This window comes from Triturus cristatus, chromosome 4_1, assembly GCF_964204655.1.
Source record: "Triturus cristatus chromosome 4_1, aTriCri1.1, whole genome shotgun sequence".
In the NCBI taxonomy this organism is placed as follows: domain Eukaryota; kingdom Metazoa; phylum Chordata; class Amphibia; order Caudata; family Salamandridae; genus Triturus; species Triturus cristatus.
The window spans coordinates 780,212,038-780,238,971 of record NC_140585.1 but is presented as its reverse complement, the minus strand read 5'-3'; the positions used below and the strand labels follow the sequence as shown (position 1 = coordinate 780,238,971).

The 26,934-nt window shown below is 43.6% G+C and overlaps 1 protein-coding gene across 3 annotated transcripts in view; it reads left to right on the top strand.

Annotated features, from left to right (window-relative positions):
• Window positions 1-26,934, top strand: part of TAFA2 (TAFA chemokine like family member 2) — a 1,225,759-nt gene that overhangs the window by 209,154 nt on the left and 989,671 nt on the right. For all 3 annotated transcript variants that reach the window (XM_085653346.1, XM_085653345.1, XM_085653344.1), the window contains exon 2: window positions 22,078-22,173. The gene's annotated coding sequence lies outside the window, so the exon portion shown is untranslated. The remainder of the gene's footprint in view (window positions 1-22,077; window positions 22,174-26,934) is intronic.

Below are 26,934 nucleotides of genomic sequence, written 5' to 3'. Positions count from 1 at the left end.
TTCCTGTCCTGATCTGCTTTCCTTACCCTTTTTTACTTTTCTCCCTTACCTTCTTTGCCCCTTAGGATGTTTTGTCTCTGTTCATCATGCGCTAATAATGTCATAAGACTTGTGGAATGTTGTTTCATTATGTGTCTTTATTTGCCATTCTCTAGTAACTCGTGTTTTTACTGTGTAACACTGTGTGGCTTGTTTTAATTTTTTGTAACTTGCGACTCGCTGATCATCTTGTAGAGCGCTCTGATACCTCCGGGTCTAGCCAGCGCTATATAAAACTCATCAAATAAATAAAACAAATAAATAAATACGTTCAAAGAAAAGTAATTGTTCTCCAAAATACATTTGTCTACATCTATCAGCATCTTAGTTTGTGATAGATAAGAGGCTTACTGATCAGACATCAAATATTTTAGTGCTTGGATACCATAAACTTGGCTGATGGATGTATACAGAGAGCGCACATTAGTCACATAATATCTAACTATAATCTGTTGGTATTAATAGCAACTCCAATATGTTTTTTTACAAAAGGAGATATTGTCGTAACATACGATTTAGCTCACTATTGGGGGACCAGGGCTTATGTCAATTATTTGTGTGTTTTGGGATTGAAATAAATGGCAGGAACAACATGATTTGTAAGGCATAGACATGTATCATTCCCCATTAAAGGCTTCATCAATGAAGCAGTAATCAAGTAGTGAACTCATTGTTTTGTTTAAATGCACAGTGAGCTTTGTTTCAATTTCGTACAACAGCATTTGTCATTAAAATTGTCTGAAAGCTTCGTTTCAATAGAGATTCTTAGGAAGTATCTCTATATTTCCACACTTTTCGGAAAGCTTTGTAGAATGTATATCATCTTTCAGCTAAACGCCATAACTATGGGCTTTTGCCAGTGCTTATTTATATGCATCTGCACTAATAGAAAAACACTCCATTTCTTAAGGAATGCTTGCTTCTGTTTTCCAAATTTGTACTATTGACAGAAAACCTGTTACTGGATTACTTCACCCAAGAAACCCTCATTGTTTTCGGTTCTGCATCTGCACCAATTAAATAAAATGTTAGCACAATCTGTGGCTTAGGGGATCCTAATCTCTGTGTTTTGAAGTCTGTGCCCATTATAGAATATCAGTTACCACTTTCTGTGACAAGAGGAACCATTGTTTCATTTTTTTGCATTTGTACCACTAATAGAATATTAAATAGGACACACATAAGGGACACTCATTCTTATTTTTGTTCTATTTTTAAAGTCTCTGAAACCCACAATTCTACTTTCTTCGTTTGTATTAATGACGGATTATAAATCCTTTCTCTTTTTCCCTAACCACCTTCAAACTAATAATTTTTCTTCCAGTTTCAACAATATTATGCAGCGAATTCGACGTATTTTGGCATTGCCTCCAACTCTTTTTAACTTTTACGTTGTGCGAGGATCTTGTATGAGTAGAATGTTTGGTATACTTTTTTGCTGATAACACGAAGATCAGCATCAAAATGCGGGCAGAAGGGGCCTCGGTTAATTAATGGTTGGCCTGTGGATTTGTACAAGTCAAGTGCCATATAGTTCAAAACTGTCTGTCTCCATTTTTTCTAAGTTGTGTTTATTAGCCCTGGAAACCTCAGCACCAGTTGTGTTCTGAGGTGTCTGGGGTGGGAGCCACTCTTATAGTACCTACTGGCTTATTATTGGTGCTAAAACATTAGCCTAGCCACACAAAGTGATCTTGCTTCAGGTCAGCACTCAGTTGCAGCAGTTCCCATCTTTGTGACTGCAAGCAATCCGAGAACTCCCTTCTAGAGGTCTTTCTAAACAGCAGGGTCCATGGACATCTGCACATAGCGCCTTCAACCCTGCCCCTGGTTGTAGGGCAGGCTTTCTTTAAAGGCAGACTCACTCACTCCAGAGCCCTTCTTAGGGCGTCTGTTATTTGTGCTCATCTGTACCTTACTCCCCCGCCCCCACATAGAGGTGGATGTCATGCAAATAATTTAATGAAACGCACAAAAAGTAGTGGAAGGCTGCTTCCAGTAAGTCCATTCACTGCCAATAGTTCTGGATAGCACTCCAACCCATCGTTCTTTTGCTCAACTGGCTTGGCAGTTCCGGCTGGACTGTTCCAATGAGGAGTGGAGTGAAGACTGATTTGCATACAACTGGGTCCAAACTGAGGTGGCATGGTGAGCAAAAGAATGATGGGTTGTAGTGCTACCCGGAGCTATTGCCAGTGGTTAGACATATTGCAAGCAACCTGCAATCACCTTTTTGTGTTTCCTACAAATAATTTTCCCACAACTCCCTGCTGGAGTTCTAGGATCAATCCAGCTGCTCCCAGAGATCCTTTGTTCTTCTCTGAGAGCCACTGCACATCTATTGAGTGGAGATGCAGAATGTAATTATTGCCACTGTAAGAAAAGGATCCGCTTAAACCAGCTAAGTCCCTGTTTTTCACAATCCATATTTGTAGCATATTTACCAGTAGTCCATGGGCCACATGTATCAACCAAATTTAAATTTGCAAATGGTGCGAATCAGTAAAATCATCCGTTTGTGAATGCAAAATAGCCTTTCAAGATGTATGAAAGGCTTTGGCAGTGCATATTAGGTAGTTGCTATTTTTTCAATTACGTAAAATTGTGACTACAAATAGGAAATTGTAATTTTCGATACTCTAAGCACGTGTACCAAGCATTTTCTAAGTGCTAACTTTGCATTTAGGAAATGCAATTACCATCGACTCCAAGTCGATGGTAATCATGTGCAATATTTGAAAATGCACAAAAAATGATTTTTTCAAAGTGCCATGTAATGCACACATGCCCTTAGGACATGTGTGGGCTTTACATGTGCACATTTGTTTTGGGGTTCTTCATGGGGGCATTAGGCTCCCGGGCACTCTAGGTTTTGCATTATCTAATTTGCGATTACCAATTAGGTATTCGCAAATTAACTGATGCAAAATCATTCGCTCCTATGGGCCTTTTAGGAATAAATGGAGTAGTATTACCTAATAGAGATTATCTATTTACCGAATAGCTATTTGTTAATTGCAAGGAATTGCTCAATCTTTAGTGATTCCTTACATATATCGCCTGTTGCGATTACTCAAAAGTGATTCAGTGAAAATCGCTATTTGGAAATCTCAAAATGCTATTTTGATACATGTGGCCCCATATTCATTAATTAATTCATTTCTGACTATTACAAAGGAGCACAGATGATTTTCTTAGTTTTTTCCAATGCAACTTATGGGAATGTTAACTCCTATTCCTAAGCAGGCTTTATAATGGGTAAGGGGTACTACAGTCCATAAAGTGAGATAGCACTTTCAATATTGTAACTGTGGAGGTACGGTAATTCTATATTTAGCGTGTCTCATTTTGACCTAATATACACCCAGGCTTTGTAACCTTTAACGCATTACTTATGGGTGACTTAGTTAAACTGAAATGTAGACTTTTTCTATATAGACACATGCTGACTGTAGCTTTTTCCTTCAGAAGTTCAAATAGGGAAAGAAGTACTGAAGTCATGCTTTTAAAACAATGCATGTGTGTGGAGTAAAGGTGCACCAGAGCCTACATGGGACATGTTGGCCATTGGTGCCTTTTACCCCATTTTACTGTTCCCTTGCAAGGCAAAACAAAAAAGATTGAGCACCACGAAAAAGATGCACTTTCCTACACAAACCACATGAAATGACATTCAGGTCAAAACAAGCTCTAGTTCAGTACCACAAGGATTGTCTTAGCACCCATTGCAGGGTACTGGCCGCATGTGTTCCCTGAACCGCCAGTGGAGCAGAGTTGGGTCTTCATGTTTCAGTGACTGACCTTTTTTGCAAAGGATCTTCTTTTTGATCAGCATTCCTTTGACCTATGACTTAATGAAAAGTTATTTACAGCCAGGCTGTTCAATGCCAGGAGAGGTGTTGAAGACATCCTCCTGCCAAATAACCTTGTCACGTTGGTACATCACACTCTTCTCAAAATCCATAGGTAGCACCACTTCTTGTCATGAGCCAGCCAGGTTTCTAAGATACCCACTCCTCCTGCTGATTACTCCTAACTTGACTCTTGTGGTTTCCACATTTATGGACTAAATGCAATTTATTTTGTCAACCTCCAAGTTTCATGGAGAAATTTACATCTACTAGACATTCTGTGTGTATAGCATGGATGGATAGCAGCTATGCTTGAAAAATAACAGTGCATGACTGTCTAATTTGTGTCCTCCACCCAAAAGTACTCAGAGGTGGAAAAACGTGATATTAAGTACTTCACAACCCCTTTAATAAACGTAATAATTAAAGATAAATTAATTAATAAATCAATATATAATTACATAAACCAACGTGTAAATAGATTATAGAATACATGGGAACAAATCCCATGATCTAAAAGAATCTTTTTTGTATTTCCTTCATAAGTACTATTGACGGAGTACCTGTTACCCCATTCTTTGAACAAAGGAACCCGCTGCATGCGCTCTCGCTTGTGAGATATGTTTACAACAAAGGGCTTGGAGCTCATCCATTGCTTACCACTTGTTGGCTTCATTGTCACTCTTCTTTAGTAACTCCTAATTGGCCAGAAAGTGTCACTCCCTTTCCTTTTTATGGTGCGTAAACCAACCACAGATTGATCTAACTTAATTAGTGCCAGTCCGCTGCTCAAGCTGTGACTGAGGTACTATTTCATCTTCGTCCCCTTCCCATCCCCCCGTTTGCATGGTACTTCTTTCCCCTCCCACCTACCTCTTCTCCATCTTGCTGCCCCCGTCTGGTGCTCCCTCCCATCTCACCTGCACATCGCTCGTTTTGCTTTCCCCATGCCCCCTCCATGTGCTGTCCGCTATTGCTGCTTCCTCCCCGCGCCTCTCTTATGTTGCTTCCTCCTTCTGTGTTTCTGCTGCCATCCTCCTCCCCTGTACCTTCCTTGTGTTGCTTACCCCCTCCATTGTTGCAGCTCCCTTCCTCATCCCCGCTCCTCTCTCATGTGGCTTGCCCCCTCTTGGAGCAGGCGGCTCTCCATCATGGCTTAAAAAATCGCTATGACGTGGTCAACGGTGCCATAGCTCTTTTTTCTTGACTTTAACTTTGGAAAAGGCAATTGATCTCGCTTGGGCATGGCCTTATGGCTTTGCTAATGCTTGTTGTTTAAAGAATATACATTATTCGTTTCATACCAGTGCTTAATTTGTAAAATATTAAGTGCCAGGGCTCTGACCAGGAGGCCACTGCAGCTTGCACCACCCAGCACCCTTGCCATGGCTGTCAAAACAACTACTAACCATCTCGCTCGCATGTAAATGCGACAGTTCAGATTATTCCAGGTCCCCAAGGCAAAAGGGATGGATGGGGAGGCAGGTATTAGCAATTTTAATGTATATTGTAGTCTTAAACTACCGTTGTTCTACTCATCTCTAAATTAGATGAGCAGCGCCAACATGTGGCGGACTGTTCCAAGTATGGTGCTGACAATTAGGTGCTGGTGCCAAGCACCGGAAACAAATTAAGTGCTGGTGCTGAGCACCGGAAAGCACCGGCTCAAATTAAGCACTGCAGCTTACTGCATTCTATGGCCAAAGGAGCGAGCCCTTGTTTACTGAATCTGCTCTAATGTTAGACTGAAACGCAAGCAAACAGACAACTGCAGTGTTCAGGGCACTGCAAAGTGAGCAATGCTGCAGACAGATTCTGGGTGAGGTCAGGTAGCGGGCTAATGTTATGATTATTTATTCATTTTAATTTTCTCAATGTCTGTATTAAGTGCCTCGTGCAGTATTCCTGCAGCAGCACAGCCTGGCATCCTGTTTGCTTTCTTCAAAGCAGCAGCACATTTGGCCGAAGGCGTCGGGGGATCCTTTCAGATTAACTCACAAGTATTTTTCATGCGGCTGCATCTTTCCTTTTAGAAGCTGTTTGCTGTTCTCTGACTTGTCAGTTTGGAGGCAGAGGCGTAGAAGGAGGGGGAGGACAAGAAAAACAGAGAGCTAGCAGAGGAAAGAAATGCCAGAGACGGGGGAGAAAGCACGGAAGTATAGCGAGAGGATATTGTTTTAAAAGAGCGCTGTCAAAAGTCTGTTTACCTGCTTAGCAGCCTAGAAACATTGAGGCTCTACATCAGTACAGTCGGTGGGATGAAGTACAGTGAGGACCAGGAGTATTTTGATGTTTTACTGCCTCTCTCTTCCACCAAAAGGGGACACTCTTTCACGCCTTATTCTATTACTCTTAAATATGCGGTGTGGCCCAAGATAGCTCCCTGATGAGTGGTGGCAGTGATTCCGAATCACTTTCATGAAAATAAAAGGTGCCACAATGATAAAACTAATACAGAAAGCCCCTGTTCTGATTTCCTTAGAGTTGCCCACATGCCTCTTTGTGCACAGGAGCTATTTGCAAACTGGTGCAGGGATTTTCCTGCTGGTATGCTGGGCTAAGTTGTAGCTGAAATTGGAAGGGATGTGCGTTGTGCTTTTTTCTATGCATCTATTCCATTTTGTGGCTAGCCTTCATAGCACATTCCTTTCACCTGCCCCTCTACACATCTGACTTCTATGTAGAATATGAATTGACCAATAGTGGTACCTCAATGTTCTTTCTTTACAGCAAATTCTATACTTAACTATCCGCCTGATTTAGAGTTTGGCAGACCCATTACTCTATCATAAATCTGATGCAATCCAGGCCCACTGCAATTATGCATTTTGCAAGTGCAGAGTTTTCCACATAATTATGGGATTCCTGCATTTGCCATATTATTAATCTCCAGCAGAATTTGCAGATTTTAACAAAAGACAATTTTGTTTTCTATTTCAAATGGATAAAAGTTAGTAAACATGCTGCAACACTTATTGCCACGCAATAGAAAGCCGTTTGAAAAGCTTTATTGCTCCACTTTCCATTGCTTATTGCTTTATTTGGGTATTAAACTGGTACTAATGAAGTATACCCTTTGCCCAGAAAGTGTTGACCTGCCTACAAATAAAAAAATACAGAAGTAACACTATCACAAAACTTGCCTTTTCTTGCCGCATAATGTGGTTTACGCTGGTGTATAATTGGTCTTGCCTGCTACATCATAATTACAGAGGTCCTGTGTACAGGGGCGGCTCCTCCATGTAGGTGGAGGAGCATCACACCACTGCTTTCTCGCAGTGCGAGAAGCAAAAACATAAAATGGTATTTTAAATACCTGCAACTACACAGTTTTGAGGAGCACAATACCTTGAAACATAAAAATCCAATCTCATACAATTATATAATATTCAAGCATATATTTTGCATCCTTTATAGACACTTGTCTTACATGTGAGACAGCAAAACAAATACTTTCTATTTAGAATGAAAACTATAACGTCCTCGTTATTTCTTTTTTGATACATCCAAAGAAACAGCCTACGCGTTTCGTCCCCATTCACACATGACTTCTTCAAGGCTGTCAAAAAATATGCATTGGACAAAACTTTAGAACATCAAACAGACAGACTACAGTTAACATACAGAAATACATATTCTTAGACAAGTTATTATTTCTTACATAGTCAACATGCAATAAATTAGTTCTAAAGTAATTATTGATTATTCACATTAGAATCTCGATAGACAAGAATGAAACACATACAAACAATATAAACCTTTGATTACACAAAAACATTGTATAAGTGAACATATCCAAAAGCACAGACAACAACTTCATATATTACATTATTCCCATGGACCATTTATCTTCACATTCATTTGTACATAAATTTGATATGCTTATACAGCACTGTTCTCCAGTTTAATAACTTTAATTTGTCTTTTAAATCTTGTAAAAAATAAATTCCGTCTTAGGATATGGATTCATTCCTGTCTCCCTATCCATTGTTATGCTGTCTCCACTCAAATAATTTTCTAAAGCAATATAGTCCTAATCATGTGTTATATGTTCAAAAGAACAAATCAAACCACTTCGTATTATTTCATCATAGGTGCACCAAACTCCAAAGTGAGATTTCCTAACTCCTCAGGTGTAGAATAAGGGTCTACCAAAATTCCAAGCCGAGGTAATCCAGACTTCAAAGAAAAAATAGGCTTTGATTAATTCGCAAGGGGCCTAGTTCAGATACTGTATAATGAGAATAACATAGGAGAAATGGCCTTAAACACCAGCCCAACCTGTAGTGATCAGACACAATCCTTTCAGTATTCACCAACCACCAAGAACGTTCTTACCACACGTGTTTTCACTATGATTTCCGCACATGTTAAAACCGGCGAAGCCGTCTATTTTCTTCGCGTTCTCTTTTTAAATTTCCCTCTCACACTGCTGGCATAATAGGTAAATATCATTATTGTACCTCTCAGCGGCATGATCTCAAAATCCTTTCAGAAAAAAGGGGTGAATCGTATACAAAGCACCCGAAGTTCACCTTTCATTATCTGTCGATAAACAATCAATCCTTATGTTGCATATGTAGGTCTCCATCAGGCCTTAAATTCTTATGGCCCCTTACCCAGTAGCGGCTCGTGGAGGGAGTGCTTTTGGGGCGGTGAGGCACGGCGGGGAGGAGCAGGGTGGGGGTTAGTAAACTACGGGATACGGCCGAACAGAGGTAAGTAAACAAATAAATAAATAAAACGAATTTCATTGCGTGCGCTGCATTGCCAAAGGCAATGCAGCGCGCGCAACTAAATTCGTTTTATTTATCTATTTGTGTTCGGCAGAATTCCGTAGTTTACTACCCCACTGCTCCTCCCCCGCCCTGCCGCTCCGCAGCACTCCCTCCACGAGCCGCTACTGGGAATGAGGACCGATTGGGAGGCCTGATAAAGAGCTCAATTTAGCGATTTCCCAGCCGCAGTTAGGCAAAGGAAATACAACCTTTTTTTTATTTTATTTTTACGATTTTTCAAGGTAACAATACAGAGCATAAAGGTACGTATTCAAAGACAGACCTGTGTATATAGACTTTACATTGGTTGTTCCATTTGGTGCAACATGGTATTATATAATCAATTGCGTAGTTCAACATATTCTTTATGTACTGTTCGTAATCCATTCTCACATTATATTACTGTATAGAGCATTTGCATTAGTTACATAGGATATAATAGAAAGAAGCCAGTTGGCTATTCAACAGAGCGTCAGGGGTCTGGCATACCTTAGTGCTCGATATGAATATAACAAGTGGCAACATGTTGGATATTCGGCCTGGGGAGGATTTCTAGATACAGTATCTGGTGCATACCCCACAATTGGATCTTGTGTCTCTCATGGGACAAAGTTTAAGCCGTATTTGGTGTTATATTGTCAGCCAAGACTGTCCTCAGGTATGTGAAAAGGTAGATTGTTAGGGGGCCCCATATATTTCTGGGTCGTGATGCGCTGGGGAGTAGCTCTGCATAATGGGACAGCTGTTCCTGGCAATACAGTACGTCATTTAGCCAATCCTTAAACTTAGGCGCTCTCCCTCTGCCCCAGCGGCATGCAACGCGTCTTTTGGCCATCAGAAGTCCTATGGAAACATATTTGTGTTGTGGTTTAGGGATGTGCTTGGTATACCCCAGCAAGGTAAGTAAAGGGGTTTTCTCGATAGTTAGTGCTGTCATCTGTTCTATGGCTTCCAGAACCTGCCCCCAGTAGTCATGTACTCCAGGGCAGTCCCAGGCTAGATGTAGGAAATCCGCACTCGGGACCCGCATCTATCACAACAGTCCGAATCCCTAAATTTATATTTGTGCATCTTAACAGTAGTATAGTACAGGCGGTGGAGGAATTTGAAGTGCATAATGCGTAGCCTACTACTGGCAGAGAATTGCTCCGTCTGCATGTAGCAATATGTTCATTGGGTGTCTGACAATGCATAGCCATGTTCTGAATCCCAGTACACATGTGCGGGGCATGGGGACGTCCTCCGTTGATTATGTGTTGTGTGATATATCATGGAAACCAGTCGCCTCGAGGAGGTCGCGCCAAGCATCAAATGTAGGGGGGTGAGACAGGGAGGTTCCTGTGGGAACTCCGGGGTGTAAGCCCTGTCGGAGACGCTCATAAAGGAAAACGTCTAGGGGGGTTGGCTGGTGCTCTCGAAAGATAAGGTCAGAATTTCGAAATGTGCCAGCCTGATACAGATCTCCCCATGTGGTGATGTGAATACGTTCTTTGAGTAGTTGGAAAGCCGTCTCTTTTAGGAGTGGCATATTGGGGTGATATGCAAGGGGGAGTGATGGGGAATATAGCATGGGGCTTTTGCAGGATAGTGTTTATACGATTCCAGGCCATTATCGTATACGTGAGTGTAGTGGGCTCTTTATCTGGCGGGTTGACAACAGTGTGAAGTACTCCTTCGATGGGTATTGGATCGGCTAACCAGTGTTCTGCCGCCACTTACGGCATGTACTGTGGGGGATGTATCCAATAGTAAGCATAGTGAGCTTGCGCGCTGAGATAATATAATTCAAAATCAGGAATGTCAAATCCTCCCTGTGCATAGGGTGTAATGAGGACGTTCCATTGCAATTGTGGCTGTTTGCCCCCCCATACCAGTCGGATAATTTCAGTCCGTAGTGTTTTGAAAAAATATCCCCCGGGGTAATAGGGAATATTTAAAAACAAATAGAGTAATTGCGGGAGTATAACCATTTTAATTAGGGACGCCCGCCCCGCCAAAGATAGCGGTAATGCAAACCAACAGGTGAAGCATTCGCCGATGCGCTCGATTGCTGTGCCATAATTAAGGCGCATCAGCTCTTCCCTGTCTCGAGAGATGCGAATACCCAAGTATCTCAAGTCAGTGTCACACCATTCTGATGGGAAATCTAGGGGGAATCTAATAGTTGATGTGGTGAGAGGGAAAATATTGGATTTCTCCCAAATAATATGTATTCCGGAGAGCTTCCCAAATACGATGAATTCACGTAAAATAGGATTCAGATTCTCCAGCAGGTTTCTGATGTATAAGGTTATATCATCCGCATAGAGAGACACGAGAATCTGTCGTAAATTGCAGCGGAGTGCCCTGTTTTGATGGTGTTGCCGGAGTTTAGCCGCTAGTGGTTCTACCGCTAGGGCGAAGAGTAAGGGCGATAAGGGGCAGCCTTGCCTGGTGCCTCTAGAAATGTCGAAAGCTTGGGATATGTGACCGTTAATGAGAACCTTGGCTGTTGGTCGTTGATAGAGAAGCTTTATCCATGAGAGAAATAGAGGGGGGAAGCCCATTCGTTGCATTACCCCAAATATATAATCCCATTCGACTGAGTCAAATGCCTTAGTGGCATCAAGAAAGACCGCAGCCAAGGGGAGTTCCGGTGCTACATTATTAAGAACTGTAAAAAGGGTCCTCAAATTATAGGTAGTTGCCCTCCCGGGTATGAAGCCTGATTGGTCAGGAAAGACCAGTTTATCCATGAGGAGATTGAGCCTGTTGGCTATGAGTTTGGCTAGGATTTTAGTGTCACAGTTAATCAGGGAGAGTGGTCTATACGAGTCACAGTTGGTTGGTGATTTTCCAGGTTTGAGCAGTGAGGTTACCAGTGCTTCCCTCATAGAAGGGGGGAGCGTATTAGATTCCAGGGAGTCTTCATATACTTCGCGAAGAATGGGAGCTAGTTGTTCTATGTATGTGTTATAAAATTCGATGGGTATGCCATCCATGCCTGCCGCTTTACCGGACTGTATGTGCATTATAACCTCCAGTACCTCGTCTAATTTGAAAGGAGCACATAAGAATTCGCATTATGCATCTCCTAACCATCCCAGTGCTACGTCGCCAAGATACTCGTCTAGGTCTAGTTAGTCAGTTCTAGTGGAAGTGTATAGCGAGGAATAATGTCTGGTGAATATATTGAGGATGTCTGCTTTGTCGCGATGGAGAGACCCTCCCGGCTTGTGTATTTCTAGGACGTAATTGGAGAATCGCGGCTTTCGTATGGTCTCTGCTAGTGCTTTCCCAGGGCGTTCTCCCTCCCCATATCACCTGGCCACCTAGTATTTGCCCCGGAATTTGGCTTGTCGGTTGGCGGTGTCTGTGTGGTCCGAGAGTGTCTCGCAAAATGTACGCAGGACCCCTCCATTTGAGCCAGTAGAAAGTTGTATCTCCAATGCCTTTAGCTCGGTCTCAAGTTTCCTCAGTGTGTTTTGTATGTTCCTAAGTACCCCCACACTCTTGGATATGTAAATACCCCAAATGGCAACTTTAAAGGCCTCCCAAATGGTTCCCACTTCCTCCACAGAGCCCCTATTTCTGTGGAAAAAGTCCTGTATTTCTTCTTCTAATTCATTATGGAAAACTGTGTCTAATAGCGTTGAGGGTTGCAGTCATCATCCAGAGCGTGTGGTGCCGTAGCGTGGTGAAACCAGTGTCAATAAAACTGGAGAGTGGTCGGAATATGTGCGCGCCAAGTGTGTGACGCTCGTTATGGCAGGCCAAGTCCCCGTGAAAGAAACCAGTAATCCAGACGCGCCCATGATGCCGCCTGTGTAGTAAAATGTGTGCCTTCATGCTTGTGCGGGTGTGTGTGCCGCCATGCGTCGATGAGGAAGCCAGCTTTGGTTATGCCTTGTAGGGCTGCACAGGATTTCGTGAAATGATTTCAGGCAGGGTTGGAACGGTCGATGTGCTACATTAAAATCCCCCCCAAATTATGTGAGTGGAACCTATATCCACTATCTTGCCCCATAGGGTCGCGAAGAAATCTGGGTTGTCTACATTGGGGCCATAACAACATGTAAGCTTTACAGAATCTGTGCCCAGTCGTCCCCATGCGAGTCAGTATCTCCAGTCAGGGTCACTGATTGCACCAGCCAGAACGAATGGTGTTTGTTTTTTGATGATAATGGCTGTCCCTCTAGCATATGATGAATAGGATGAGAAAATTCTATGGTCGTCCCATTTATGTGCAAAATTATGATTATATGTGGGATTAATGTTTCTTGTAGCATTGCTATGTTGTTTTGGTGTCTATCTAGATAGGCTAATATCTGGCGCCTTTTCCGTGGATCTCGTAGCCCCCTGACGTTCCAAGTGAGGATTTTTATTTTCCCAGAAGATATTGTGCCAGTCGTGGGTCCAGTAAGTTTGCGGTAAGTGGCTCAATAGTTGCTCAGTGAATGTAATTATGGACATGGAACTACTTTTCGGGCTATTCTGCTGTGCTGTGATCGTGCTGAAACTGGAAACAACCCCCCCTTCCCTCCCCCTCCCACTGAAGCAGCCCCAACATGCCAGTAGTACATTCCCCACCCGCCTCCCTAGGTCCCAACATCAAAACAATATATGCTGCACATAGTATGCAGTTGAAAACAGTGGGAGATTGCCCGCTGGGGGGAACCCCTAGGTGCTGGGACGGGTACACCTTGCCTTCAGAGATCATGGTATTTGGTGTGAATGATCTCAGAGAGGGCAGAGGGTGCCCGGCGCTTCATTAGATTAAAGACCCACAATGTCACCCGATGACGTTGTAATGTACAGAGTAAGACATTTGGGGAATTTTTGTGTAAGGTAGGATTCTCCGGATTCCGCTGTGGTTTGTCGTTTCTCTTGAACGCGTGGTTGGTAACTGGCAAGCGTTCAATGTGGATCAGACTCTTCAGTCGGTGAGGTGGATCGTGGAGATGTATTAGATGAACCAGGATTTCGGTTGGTGCGTTTAGGATGTTTTAAAAAATCGTCCACCTGTTGTGGTTTAGTGAAGCTTGCCTTGGTGAGTAATCCTGAGGCGCACTAGGTATAGCAGTGCCTAGTCTATTTGGGCCTGTCGCTGCTTGTTTTTTGCGGGTCTAAATTTGCATCTCTCTTCTTGCACTGTAGCTGTGAAGTCAGGATATATGGAAAACGTGATGCCATCGAAATTCAGTTGTTTGTTTCTTGCCACTCGAAGTGCTACGTCCCGGTCCCTATAGTTCAAGAGTCTTGCGATAAATGGGCTGAGGCGTGCTCCACGGTGGCGGCCGTGGCCCCAAAGTGCAGTGCGCGCACTCAACGATGAACTGGGGTGAAAAGGACGCTGCACCAATAGACGTCAACAGCAGTTTTTCGATGTACTCTTCCATTTTTCCGGTATTGGTGCTTTCCGGAATACCGAGGACGCGGATGTTATTGCGCCTGCTTCTCCCTTCTAAATCTTCATTTTTGGCCGCTATTAGTTTCAAAAGTTTGTCCATTTGTGCGACATGTGTTTTAACCTGAGAGGTGGTGTCTTCAGTGTCCAAGATGCGGCGCTCTGTCTCCTTGATGCGTTCCTCGTGACCCTCGAGTTTATGAACAATGGCGTCCATCTGCGTTGACATGCTGTCCATTTTATCAGCTATGGTGGCGAAGCGTTGTCTGACCTCTTGCAGGATAGATTTCATGTCCTCGTCTGCATAGTGGAGGAATCTTGAGTGGCATCCCCCCGGTCGCGCCTTGTTCGTCCTGTTGTATGCGAGTATTTTTCTTGGCCTCAAATGTGAGTCGTGGTTGTCTTGTGTCTTGTTTCCCCATTGTGGGCCTCAGCAAGGAGCGTCAGTGCAGACCGCAGTGATGTCGTCCCTCGAGTGTATTACAGTGTCAGTAGTGTCTAATACACTTGTTTTTCCAATGTTTCTTCTCTTTTCTCCTCAGGAAACGTGCAGCAAGGGGACCTACTGTCCCGGTGCTGCGGTTATGGTCAGAACACAGTGCATGTAATTTGCTAAATGTCAGCACCCCCTGGACATGCAGATTTCTGTAAGCACTGTGCCCTCACGCTTTCCACGATTCAGGTATATGTCAGTGGCGTTGTTAGCAGCAGGCTAGGGGGGCCCAGCGCTGTGTGCGTGTCCCCTCTTTAAAGCATGAAGCGGAGATGGTGGCAGTATTGCGGGGACAGCGCCTAGATGCAGATTGTCCCACTATTGTGAACACGGTCCCACAGAATAGTCCCATGCAGTGCACTTCGTAGCGCATTAATGGCTGGTGTGGTCGTCCATTATGTCCAGTGAGGGAAGGGGTCTCACGAGCTCTTCCGATGAATCGTGCCTCTTACCGCTTACGCGTCCTCTGGAGCCAATTCGAATTTCCTCCCGATTTCACCACCGTTTGGCGTCAGGAGTCGTGCTGGTCTAGCAGCGGTGAAGAGCCGCGAGATACGGCTTTACTGCCCCCGGTGTAGGACCCTTCAAGTTACATCCAGGAAGGCCTAGCCACCACGTGGGAGCCGTGGGAGCCGCGCCCGCTTGCCTGCTGTTCCGAGCTACTCAGACGGCCGCAGCAATGTGGTGAGAATGGTCTTGCAGCGGCAGCCAGGAGAGTGCTATCGAGTTCAAACTCGCACCGGAGTCCCAGCTGTCTTTGGACTCTTGATTGCTGCAGTCCTTACCGTTACAGATGCATATGGGCAGGATAAATAACGACTCTTGGCGCCGAGCTGCAGGACCCTCACGTTAGTGCAGCCATCTTGCGCGTGCGCCACCTAGCGCTCCCCAAGGAAATAAAACCTTGCTTCTCATTAGCTGTGCTCCTTCTGCAGGGATTCCAGGAAGTGGTAAAACAGGACTAGAGTTTGGAAATCAAACCTTTGGTTCATACATAAATTCAATGTGGGATCTCTGATGGTTTAAAAGGTATTCCTGTTGGTTTTTCTTTCTCTGCTGTTTTATTCCATGGTTCGTTTATGTATGTATATGGTTGTTCTGTAGTGAGGACCTAGCCAAAAAGCAGCGAAGTGGTGTACATGGACAAAGGCAAGCTTACAACTGCTGAGTAAAAGAAGAAGAATCTGGGTTGTGGACTGTTAATGCATTGCGATGTAGTGTTCTTTGAAGAAGTAAATATTAAACTCTTTCTAAAATGTAAAGCAGCATTGGGGTGGCCCTGATGGGTATGGGGGGTGTTGTTCCAGATCCTTTATGCATATAGGAAAAGACCTGTTGTCTTGTTTACTTTTTAGTCTGCAGTCTGATGGTGTCCTGGTGAGAAACACCAGAGATGGTGAGCTTGTCTGCAAAATAAGCAGGGGTGCTGGTCAGCACAGCTAAGAGCACCAAAGGAGAAAACCACCTCACAACATAGTTTCGAATATATTAAATGGCATAGCCATTAACATATGTACTCCTATAACAATGACCACACTCTCTGAAACTGGGATGGGCATGTGTTCTGCCACACTAATGAATACAACAAATAGAGGGGCATCTTTTTGGTAAGCTCATGACACATGTCTCTGGTACAGTGATAGCTACAGCCTCTTGTACAACTATGAACCTAGAGTGTGGCACAAAGGCTTTGGTACGCATGTGCTTGTTAATATGCTAATGATGATAAGTTTGTGATATGTGTGTGATTGTGTGTTAGAGCAATGTTGAAGTGTAACAAACCAAGCACCCGTATGCTTCCTCAATGTTTGCATGTTTGTCTGTTGTACTTTTTATATGCGGAGAAGGTATCAGTGCAACCTACACATTCAGTCCTTCAGTGCGTTTGCTTGTGTCTTTATTTTTTACCCTTTTGGCTCTGAGAAGCGGGTATGCTTTTGTATAAGTGGATTGTTCTGTTACATCTCAACCCCAACACACAATAAGAACATTGAGATTTAACCTTGGCGTGTCTGATTGTAAGATTGTCCCAAGGACATGCTTTTGTGCAATGGGACGAATCTATATGATCTTTTCTAAGCATCCATGTTGAGTCTATACAAACTAACTTAGACATAGGAAGTGAAAAGGACAGCATTATTTCCACTCAGCTTTTTTTTTTTCTGTAGTTTTATATAGTGCAAACTTGACCAGAAGATATCAGAGCGCTTTACATAAGCACCAGTTGCATTACAGACGGAAACATTCATTTTGTTAGGCATGGGGGGATTAAGTGATTTGCCCAGAATTAGATGAAGTTGAGCTTCCTTGCCGAGACTCGAACCCACTTCCCCAGCTGTGAGGTCGACCATTCTAGCTGTTAGGCTACATCCTCTCCCCAAAAATTATCCCAATACGTTTCCTTGTGACCACGTCACACCAGCATTAATTAGTAGAGTGTGGCGCATGAATCCGAGCAGTGATCTAAAATACTCTGATTTGGTGGTCAGAGGAGGAGGCTATCGCATCAAAGCCATATACAATGTCACACCAACTAATGGTTAAATAATTCATATTCTACTGCAATGTTGAATGTAGTAGGTCTTAAATGTGGAGTGTGGGCGGAGTATCATTTGCCAGCTGTACCATTCCTCTGTTGATGTATTGTATACGTATTTACGTCTTTAATAAATCAGTTGTATCCACCATCCACGAGACTGTGGTGTCTTCTCGACACAGTCGAACCTGGAATTAATAAATATGATTGATTTTTCTATTTGGGACAATGAATAGCAAATTTGAGATCAGAATCTCTACAAATAACGTGGACCAGTCAATGTCTATTAACCTAATTATTCTTGATGTGTTCAGCATCGGGCCTTTTGGACCACTTTTGCAAATCAAAGTCTGGATGAACCCAATATTGTTGAAGATGCAATTTGCATAGCGCATAATCTGCCAACAGTAATGTCATTGGAGAATGTCATGGAGTACGCTCAGTAGCCGTCGTTGACTCTCAAAATGGCCGCCAGGTTTCCATCGCAGACAGGAGCCTGATTCAACTTGAGTCGTGCAGTAAGGAGAGTGAGTTTGAATGTTGGGTGAATGTGTCAAGTTTAACCAGTAGTGGATGCCACTCTAATGTTATAGTGTGCACTGCAGGATAGGAAAATCTAATAGAAATCCGTGCAGCTGGAGAACTGTAAAAACATTGAATAATGACAGTTGCTCTTGTAATTCTGAAAGCACTTATACCATAATGGGCACACATTAGCAGACAATGACTGCTCATATTATTGCAAACGATCTTTGTTTTGAGCCTGTGTAATGGAGCTGCGCCCAAACAAGCTATGTATTTAGATTTGCATTGACTGTAGCTCAAACAGTAAAGATTATTTTGCAATCAATGAGGAAAATACCACTGGTAGCTGCTCACAAATTACTAGCAAGGTGATAATGTGATAAAAATGTAACCTTGAACAGTGCTGAGTTTGTAAAAAAACATAAGTGCCAGGCTCTTGTCAGGAGGCCGCTGCAGCTTGCACCGTACATTGCCCCTGCCAGTGCTGCCAATGAGAGTAGCAACACAACTGCTAACCATCACACTCATACAAGCGTAACAATTCAGACTATTCCAGGACCCCAAAGCTGTAAGAATGGCTTAAGCGGCAGCTAATAGTCCTTTTTTTAACGTATATTGAATTGATAATTAACTTTTGTTGTGGCCATGTCTGGTTAATCTCTAAATTTACCAGACAACGCCACAATGTGGCAGACTGTCACAAGTGCAGGTGCTGACAATTAAGTGCCAGTGCCAAGCACCGAAAGCCACCTGTTTAAATTAAGGACTGCCTTGTAATGCCATCTCTAATAAGTGTTCGGCAGCTCCTGAGGTTTCAAATAATGGAAAACACGTGCCAAGTTTTGGGAGCTGGGTGACAGAGTGCAGACTGCAACAGAATACAAAATAAATACCAAATAATTCAATTACTTAGAGATAGTAATGAGTGTCGCAAAACGTATGGTTTGGTTTTAAAGTACATCTCTTTGATTGATAGTGCAATAAAAATCCTTGGGGAACTGTATCTGATGGCGATAGTCTTTGGTTAACAAGCAGGATAGAGCCGCTTCAAGGAGCTTGAGACATAAAAGTAGTTACCAGTATTCCACACTATTATTATGTGTATGGCGCTCTAGTGCTTTCGGTGTCTGGTCGCCTTCTCAATATGTTTCTGTCTTTCTCATCAACTTTTTGTGTTTATACTTGATTGAATTGTGAAAACTAGAAAAACGTCTAATCCTGATAAGAATCCTTGTAATGCTCTGGGAATGTCAAAGTGTACAGGAAGGATATTGTTGGATAGTATTCCTTTCCTCTTGTCTACCCCCAATTTTTGCTGAATGATTCTGGTGGTAACTGACTCTGACAATACCCTGAGCTCTGCTAACCAGGCCCAGGACCAGTGCTTTGTTTAAAAAGGTACATGTAATAGGGTACACTTACAATTGACAATGACAGACCCTATACGTCCCTAGTAGATAAGAGGGCCAGGGGGTACATTCTACCTATAAGTCACTAGTATATAATAGGGCATAGAGGTTTAGAGGCCCAGCAGATTTCCTGCACTTGCATGTGTGCGCTGCTGTGTGCCTGCTGATCCTTTAAAGGCAGTACTGCCTTGCAGCCTGTCTATAAAAGTAAATTCTCCCAATTGGTATTGACAGACCCTATATGTAACTAGTAGATAATAGAGCTAGGGGGTTTAAACGACCTATATGTCCCTAGATTCTGATAGGACATAGAGGTTTAGAGGCCCAGCACTGCTGAGTGCCTGCTGTCATTTCAAAGGCAGCTTAGCTTTGCAGACTGTCTTTAAAAGTAAATTGTATGAAAACTCGACTTTGGTGGTATGGGCACTTTAATAGTGACAATTTACCTTATTGTTACATATTAGGCACCCCCAAGGTCTCCCCTAGTTGTCCCAGTGGTAGGAGGGGGGCAAAGGACTATAAGCAGGACCTTATCGAAGATGTTTTATATGCCCTGTGAGGGAACAACTGCCCATTTCAAGTGTTCCCCATTGTAGATACTTAGCTCTATAGGCTGACATATTATTTAGGTATAACTATGGCTAGAAAAGGAGAAAAAAATAATATTAAAGGGCTTAAAAGATTGGTATTGATTAATCCAACAACTTGCCACTGTTGAAGTTATCGTAACTGGTACAGGAGAGAAGTTATTGAACTTTCTCTTCGGTAAGCCAAAATCCAGCCTTCTAGCGGGCTCTGCTGATTGGTCAGCCTAAACAAGCTTAGCCAGGCTGTTTTGATTAGGTGATAAGTGGCCTGGCCGAAGAATAGGTTTTCTGATGGAGTGAGCTCTGAAGCTGAGGAGGATAGGTCATAAAGAGGGGGCTGGGTAAATCAAACTGTGCTCAAATAGAGAGCAGATCAGTAAGGAATGCCAGGTATACCTACCCCCACATCCTGTGCCCCGGCCAGATGGCAGGCTTAGGGCAGGAATTTGTAGAGGTCAAGGGGAGGAGAGCTAATGGAAAGTAGCCACACTGGAGAGAAATCATCCAAGTTGGATTTTGGAAGTGCAGTGCTTGTGGGACAAGAAGATGCCACACTTTTGAGGAGGTTGTCATGCTTTTGGGTGGCATCCAGCATTTAATTGGACAGCATTTCATTGGACAGGGGCGCCCCCTGCTTGTTACCCCAGAACACTGAATAAATATATGAGTGCTGCATAGTCTCTCAGATCTGCTGCCTGAGACTACAAGGAGAAGAGCAACCCTGCTGGAATCTGGATCTGCACCCAAAGGCCTGCACTCTGAATGACTATACATGTTGCACAATTTGGTAGTACAGCCCTGGGAACTGTACCTCACTTCAAGAGGGAATAAGGAGCAAACTCCCTGCAAGCTACAGGTTAACGGAGTCCACCTGCATCATCTCTACCAAGAGTCCCCATGCATCCAGTGGACCTTTAAGGATTTGGCAAGGTGCATTGTGGGGATTGTAGTCCAGACATCCCAGAGACCATCTAGGAGATTCCAGACCTTTGGATTGGTGATTTGGACACTTTTAACCTACAAGGAGACCTTCAGGATGGACATTCTGAAGTTTGGAGAAGTTTGGAGAACTTAAATGAAAAAGCTCCATGAGGTGGCTGACCCAACATCGAGAGTCAAGTCGACTACCTTCAACCATGTCCCAGCTAGGATTTCAGGTTCATCCCACTGAAAGCTATGGAGCTCCAGACTTCCAGGATTTGACCGGGGCCTCACAGAAAGTCAAGCCGGTGAACTCTCACCGAATCCGGCCTGCTGTGGAGGGTCGCTCGGCATTGGAAGAAAAAGCTCCAGAGACGTTTCTAAGTGTGAAGTAAAATTTTGACAGGTGTCTCCCGCTTAGTGTATCTGACAAGAACTCCATCGCAGTTGGCCTCAAACTTTGACTTTGTCCCGGTCAAGTACGTCCAGATGCCCCAGAGTGGTGCTATATCTTTTTAAGCACTATAAAGTAGTTAATCCTTAAATCTGCATATCTCCGCTTCCCTACATTGGATATTTGTCATTTTGGTGTCTATTTATTCATAATTTATTTTCCTATTTTTATAAATTGATGTGGGATTTTTATTGCTTGTTGTGACTTACTTATTGATGTATTGATGTTTTTAAATGCTTTACACTCCTGTCTCCTAAGTTAGGCCTGACTGCTCGTAGTCAGCTACCAAGGGTTGACCAAGGGGCTAATTTACTAAGACCTTTACTGGACCCTATACTGCGTAGGTGGCGTTATTACTAATGATAGGCTCATACTTATCCTTACCAATAACCCACTTTCCAACAGATATTGTAACTTATTTTGTTCCACTGGTGTGAATGATTGTCCACTGCTTGGACAAAGCAGACTGCTCTTATGACCTATTTCGATAGCCAACAATATAGCTTTGATGGTATGTTGTACATGCAAATGTGTGCTCACTTGTAGGTAATGCTTCATGGATGTATGATCCTGCGAATAGCAGATGCTCTTGAGTGGTAATGCTTTGTCAGCCATATTGCTTGATGCCATTTTGGGTGCATATGGGTGTCAGGATGTCTTCCTAATGTGTACTTCTGGTTAGAGCAAAATTATTAGTATAGATGGTCGTGAATCTATAACATGCATTGTGCTTTTGGCAGTTTGATTATAGCCAACTATAAAGCATTATCTGTATGTGTGTAAGTTTGTGTGGTAAGGTAGTTTATATCTGTACTGCTGAGTGAGCATGTGGGACATCCTGGCAAAAGCACTTTAGTAGCATCATCATAGCCTACTAGAAGGCATACCTATGCCATGTTGTATACATGTGAGATGTTCTAATATGTTCTGCTGAAAGCTGTGCAGTTCTTTGATACAACATTAAACAGTACAACAATGTGAGCTTTACATCTATTGACACGTGTATCACTGTGCAGTTTTTTATTTGAGATAAAATTAACCAGCAATGCACAAGTAAAGTGGTGAATTAATACCTTTTTAACATGTTTTCTGTTTTAGGATGATAAAGCACCCATCTACCTAATCCTAATGGAGTCATATTCAGCAAGCTCCTTTTATTAGTGAAGAAGACACTGCTTTGATCCTGGAAAAAGGGTAAGTAGGACCTAAAGTACTTCTTGGGGTTATTATGAGTAGCAGTTAAGTCTAAAAAGGGGAAGAGGCAGCGCTGCATATTTTCTCCCAAAATGACAAGGCATGTTCAGCAGGTTTTTTTTTCTGAAGCACTGGATTTGGTGTGCAGGTTAAGGTTTGCATTGCTGATTTATGAGTAATCATTGCAGAGCTAAACAAAGCTTGCAAATTTCAGTGGTTTTAATTCATAACCACAACTGCACTTTAGCTGTCGTTTTTTAAGTGAATGTATGAGTTTTAAAGGTAACAATTACTTGTTTGCAACCATTTTTCAGTGAATTTCTGTGTTTTTTATCATATGGTATATCCAGCGTCTATGAAATATGTACCCTATTTGGTTGGTTGGTGATAGGGCCTGGATGAACCTGCCACAGAAGACCAACTCCCACCGAGAATGTCTTTGGACATAACTCTTTAATGAACACTTCCTCACTCCACAGTGATAGTCCACTTTTGCTCTTAGAACCCAGCACCCCTCCAATTACTTTGATTGTGTCTTTGCCTTTGACCCTGATCAGAACTCTGCTTTCTTTTAAAGTGGTTGGACAATACCAGCCGCGGCTGGTGCAGGTAAGAGCGGTGGGCCGTGCTGGGGATGGGGGGTTTGGGGAGAATTCAACAGACGACCACGAGGGAAAATTAAATAAATATTACATTTTCCCTCATCGTCATCTGTGGAAATACCCCCCACCTGGCCCCACCGCCTCACTGCCCTTACCTGCACTGGCCGTGGAAACATTCAAAAACACATTAGCATAAAAACTCTTGTCTACTCGAGACTAAGGTAGGCAAAACTCCCTCTGCTCCTGAGCCTTTGTTTTTCATTTTTCATAAATAAAATCCCTTATGGGGGATTTGTTTCTGGAAAGCTAAGTTGACCTCTGAGCGGACCTCATTAGCATGGCACCGCACTGGTCATTCAGATCTAACAAAAATGGATCCTCTTCACTGGCTGGTGCACTTCCATCACAAAGATCCCTGCCAGGCAGATAGGGATCTCCAAATACGGCAGGCAAATCTGCATAGGGTGGCACCAGAAATAAATGCCTCCACCATCCTGGCTGGCTGCTGGGTCACCTGCGAAATTCAAATGACCCCCCCCCCAGGTGCAGTGCTTCCTTATCCCATGCACGGAAAGAGCTGCTAGATGTTAATCCAAAGATGAAAGGTCACAGCTGAAATACTCGATGGGGGTTAAGCCAGAGTCTGCAAAGAAAGGAGAAAGGGGACAGTGACATGACCGTTCCAAGGTAAAGGAGAAGGCGGGTGCAATTGATTTGCTCAAACAAGGAGAAAACCGGTTCAAGCAGATGCCCAGTTTAATAATTAAATGGTTAATGATCAAAGCTGGGGCAACCTCTGGCCCCAGTTTTCTTGAGTGTGTTTGTAACAGTGATGCCAGTTCATTTGGCAGGTGAGCGGGTAGTTCAATGAAAGATTGGCAACCAGAATATGTACAACTTAAGGTGTGCAGATGGTAAAGTAATTGTAGGTAAACTCTGAAACCCCTGCAGAAATTGCAGAATGACATTACCAATTATGTTGACAAGAATTAATTAGATATGAATTGCCACGAGATTAAAGTCATATCTCCTGGCAAGATGAAATCAAACTCTAACTGGAGAACTGAAACTGTTGGAAGAGGTCTCTAACTATGATTACTTTGGTGTAACACTTAGGGGCCGATTCCGATCCGGGTCGGAAAGCACTCCGACCAAGCCGGATCCGGAGTGTTTTCCGACCGAGCCGGAGTCCTGCAGTCCGACCGAGCGAGTACGATGCAGCCGTATGCTGTCGGACTCGGTTCGGTCAGACTCCCGTAGAAGTCAATGGGAGCCGGTCATACGACGCGTACATGGGCTCCCATTGACTGAATGGGTATGTCACGGACAAGTGCGCCCCCTACAGTGAGTACGCGTGTGTTGGGAAGACCCATGGGTCTCCCCCTGTGTCCGAGTCGTGGGGCTGCGGGTGACAGGAGTCCGACGCGGACCCCCAAAGGCATCCACCCGGACGATTTGCGAGCCGGACACTCCGGCTCGCACAGGCTGTCCGACGCGTGCATCGTACTGGCTTGGTCGTGAATCGCATTCATTGCACGCCCCGGTTAGCTTCCGGCCGAGACGTACGGAGCGGTTCGGACCCGGAAACGAATCGGTCGGTGAATTTCATGTAGCTCGCATCGTACTTGCTCGCTCATACAGCTGTACGAGTCGGGTGGAAAACACGCATACGGTGCTTAGTTTTTCCGGCCGGATCGCGTTCGGTGCCCTTCCGACCCGGATCGGAATCGGCCCCTTAATGACCACAAATGAGCAGCCACAAACTTTTAAACAACATGCCAGCAAAAGTCTTTTTATTTTTACATATGAATCTGAACCTTGATTATATTCAATTTCCATGTCTTTGCCCTGTCCTCTATCCTTTGCATTTCCCTTCTCTTCTATCCCATCCTAGCTACCTTTTCTTTCTCTCTCTCTCTCTCTCTCTCTCTATATATATATATATATATATGTATATATGTATATTTTCACCAAATTGCCCGGAGCAATGAGAGTGCACTCGACTTCAGAAGAACCTTCCGGTTAATTAACAAGGGAAACGAGCTGCAGTGTTCATGTTAAAAGTTTTCATCCCATCCGACGCGTTTCGAGGCTTCGTGCCTCTTAGTCATAGATTCTTTTCAGCATTCAGCAGATTGCTCCGATGATAGCCTGCTCATTTAAATACCCCCAGTGGGCCTCGCATATTGCGTAATTTCTCATTGCAGGCTGGGACTTGTGGTTCCAATCAGAGTTCATTCGTTACCCTCTAGTGGGTTCTGCTTTGTGTTGAATGTTTAAAAGGATTTATTTCCCTCCAGTGGGCCACGACACTGAGCACGTATTTGTTTTTCCCTTCTGAAGTGCTGTCAAAGATGCCAGGCATAGTTCCTGTTCGCAGCCTTTCCATTCAATTTTGGGAAATGGTGCAACTCTCCACGGCTGGGCTGCCGTGTAAACATTTTCACCAAATTGCCCGGAGCAATGAGAGTGCACTCGACTTCAGAAGAACCTTCCGGTTAATTAACAAGGAAAACGAGCTGCAGTGTTCATGTTAAAAGTTTTCATCCCATCCGACGCGTTTCGAGGCTTCGTGCCTCTTAGTCATGGATTCTTTTCAGCATTCAGCAGATTGCTCCGATGATAGCCTGCTCATTTAAATACCCCCAGTGGGCCTCGCATATTGCATAATTTCTCATTGCAGGCTGGGACTTGTGGTTCCAATCAGAGTTCATTCGTTACCCTCTAGTGGGTTCTGCTTTGTGTTGAATGTTTAAAAGGATTCATTTCCCTCCAGTGGGCCACGACACTGAGCACGTATTTGTTTTTCCCTTCTGAAGTGCTGTCAAAGATGCCAGGCATCGGCCCCTTAATGACCACAAATGAGCAGCCACAAACTTTTAAACAACATGCCAGCAAAAGTCTTTTTAGTTTTACATATGAATCTGAACCTTGATTATATTCAATTTCCATGTCTTTGTCCTGTCCTCTATCCTTTGCATTTCCCTTCTCTTCTATCCCATCCTAGCTACCTTTCTTTCTCTCTCTCTCTCTCTCTCTCTCTCTATATATATATATATATGTATATATGTATATATATATATATATATATATATATATATATATATATATACATATACGGCTGAACAGAATTACGTGAAATTTGGCAGAGAGGTAGCCATAAGGTCCGTTTGGTGCCTTTTGCAGGTTTGGTGTAAATCTGTTTAGTATTTTCTGAGAAAATAGCATTTAAATCAATATATATATCTGTACGCGCGCAGCGTGCGCGCTGGGTGTGCGCACTCGGCAGTCCGCGAGCGCACTTCTGATTGGTTGTTACATCTTAGTAAACATTCGAATCGGTCGAAACCAGGAAGTGTCGGCCGCCATTTTGTCTCTCGCATTGAGAGGGGGGTGAAACAGAAAGGAGAAAAACATGTAAAGGGGGCAGGCTGGACAGTTCCTGACCCCCTAGCAGGGGTCAACAGGTCCCATGCGGTCCCCCAAGAGTAATTAAAACATTTTAATTTTTTTTGAAAAAACGCCGAGTGCGCGTAGGGTGCGGGCACTATTGAAATTAAAAAAATATCCACATAGTTCGCGCAGCGTGCGCGCACGCTATAAATACTAAAAAAAAAAATAGCAATAGCAGTCCCCCTGTGTGAGCAAGCTGTGCGTAGCGCAGCTTGCGTGCATGGCATATGTGATTTCACCAATTTATGCCAAAACCCTTAAAAACAATGCGCATCATGTGTCCTCCGTGTGCGGACGGTGCGTACATGGCCTATAACGCGAAACGTGGGCGCGCGGTGCGCGTAGCGCACCGCGTGCCCACCGTGCGTGCACGGTGCGCAAAGTGCACCGTGCGTGCACGGCACTAACTGCGTGAAGTGGGCGCGCGGTGCGCGAAGCGCACTGCGTGCCCACCGTGCGTGCACGGCACGAACGGCGTAAAGTAACTTAGCATTTAAAAAACCGTACAAATTCACTGAAAAAACCATAGGTTTCACACACGTTATAGTTAGGAATTAGCATTTAAAAAACCTTGCAAATTCACTTAAAAAACCATAGGTTTCACACATGTTATAGTTAGCTGGGCATTTTCCTCGTAAAAAAACAATGAAATTCCCCTGTTATAGTTAGTGCAGGCAACTATAACTCACGCGACCGTAATCCGCTG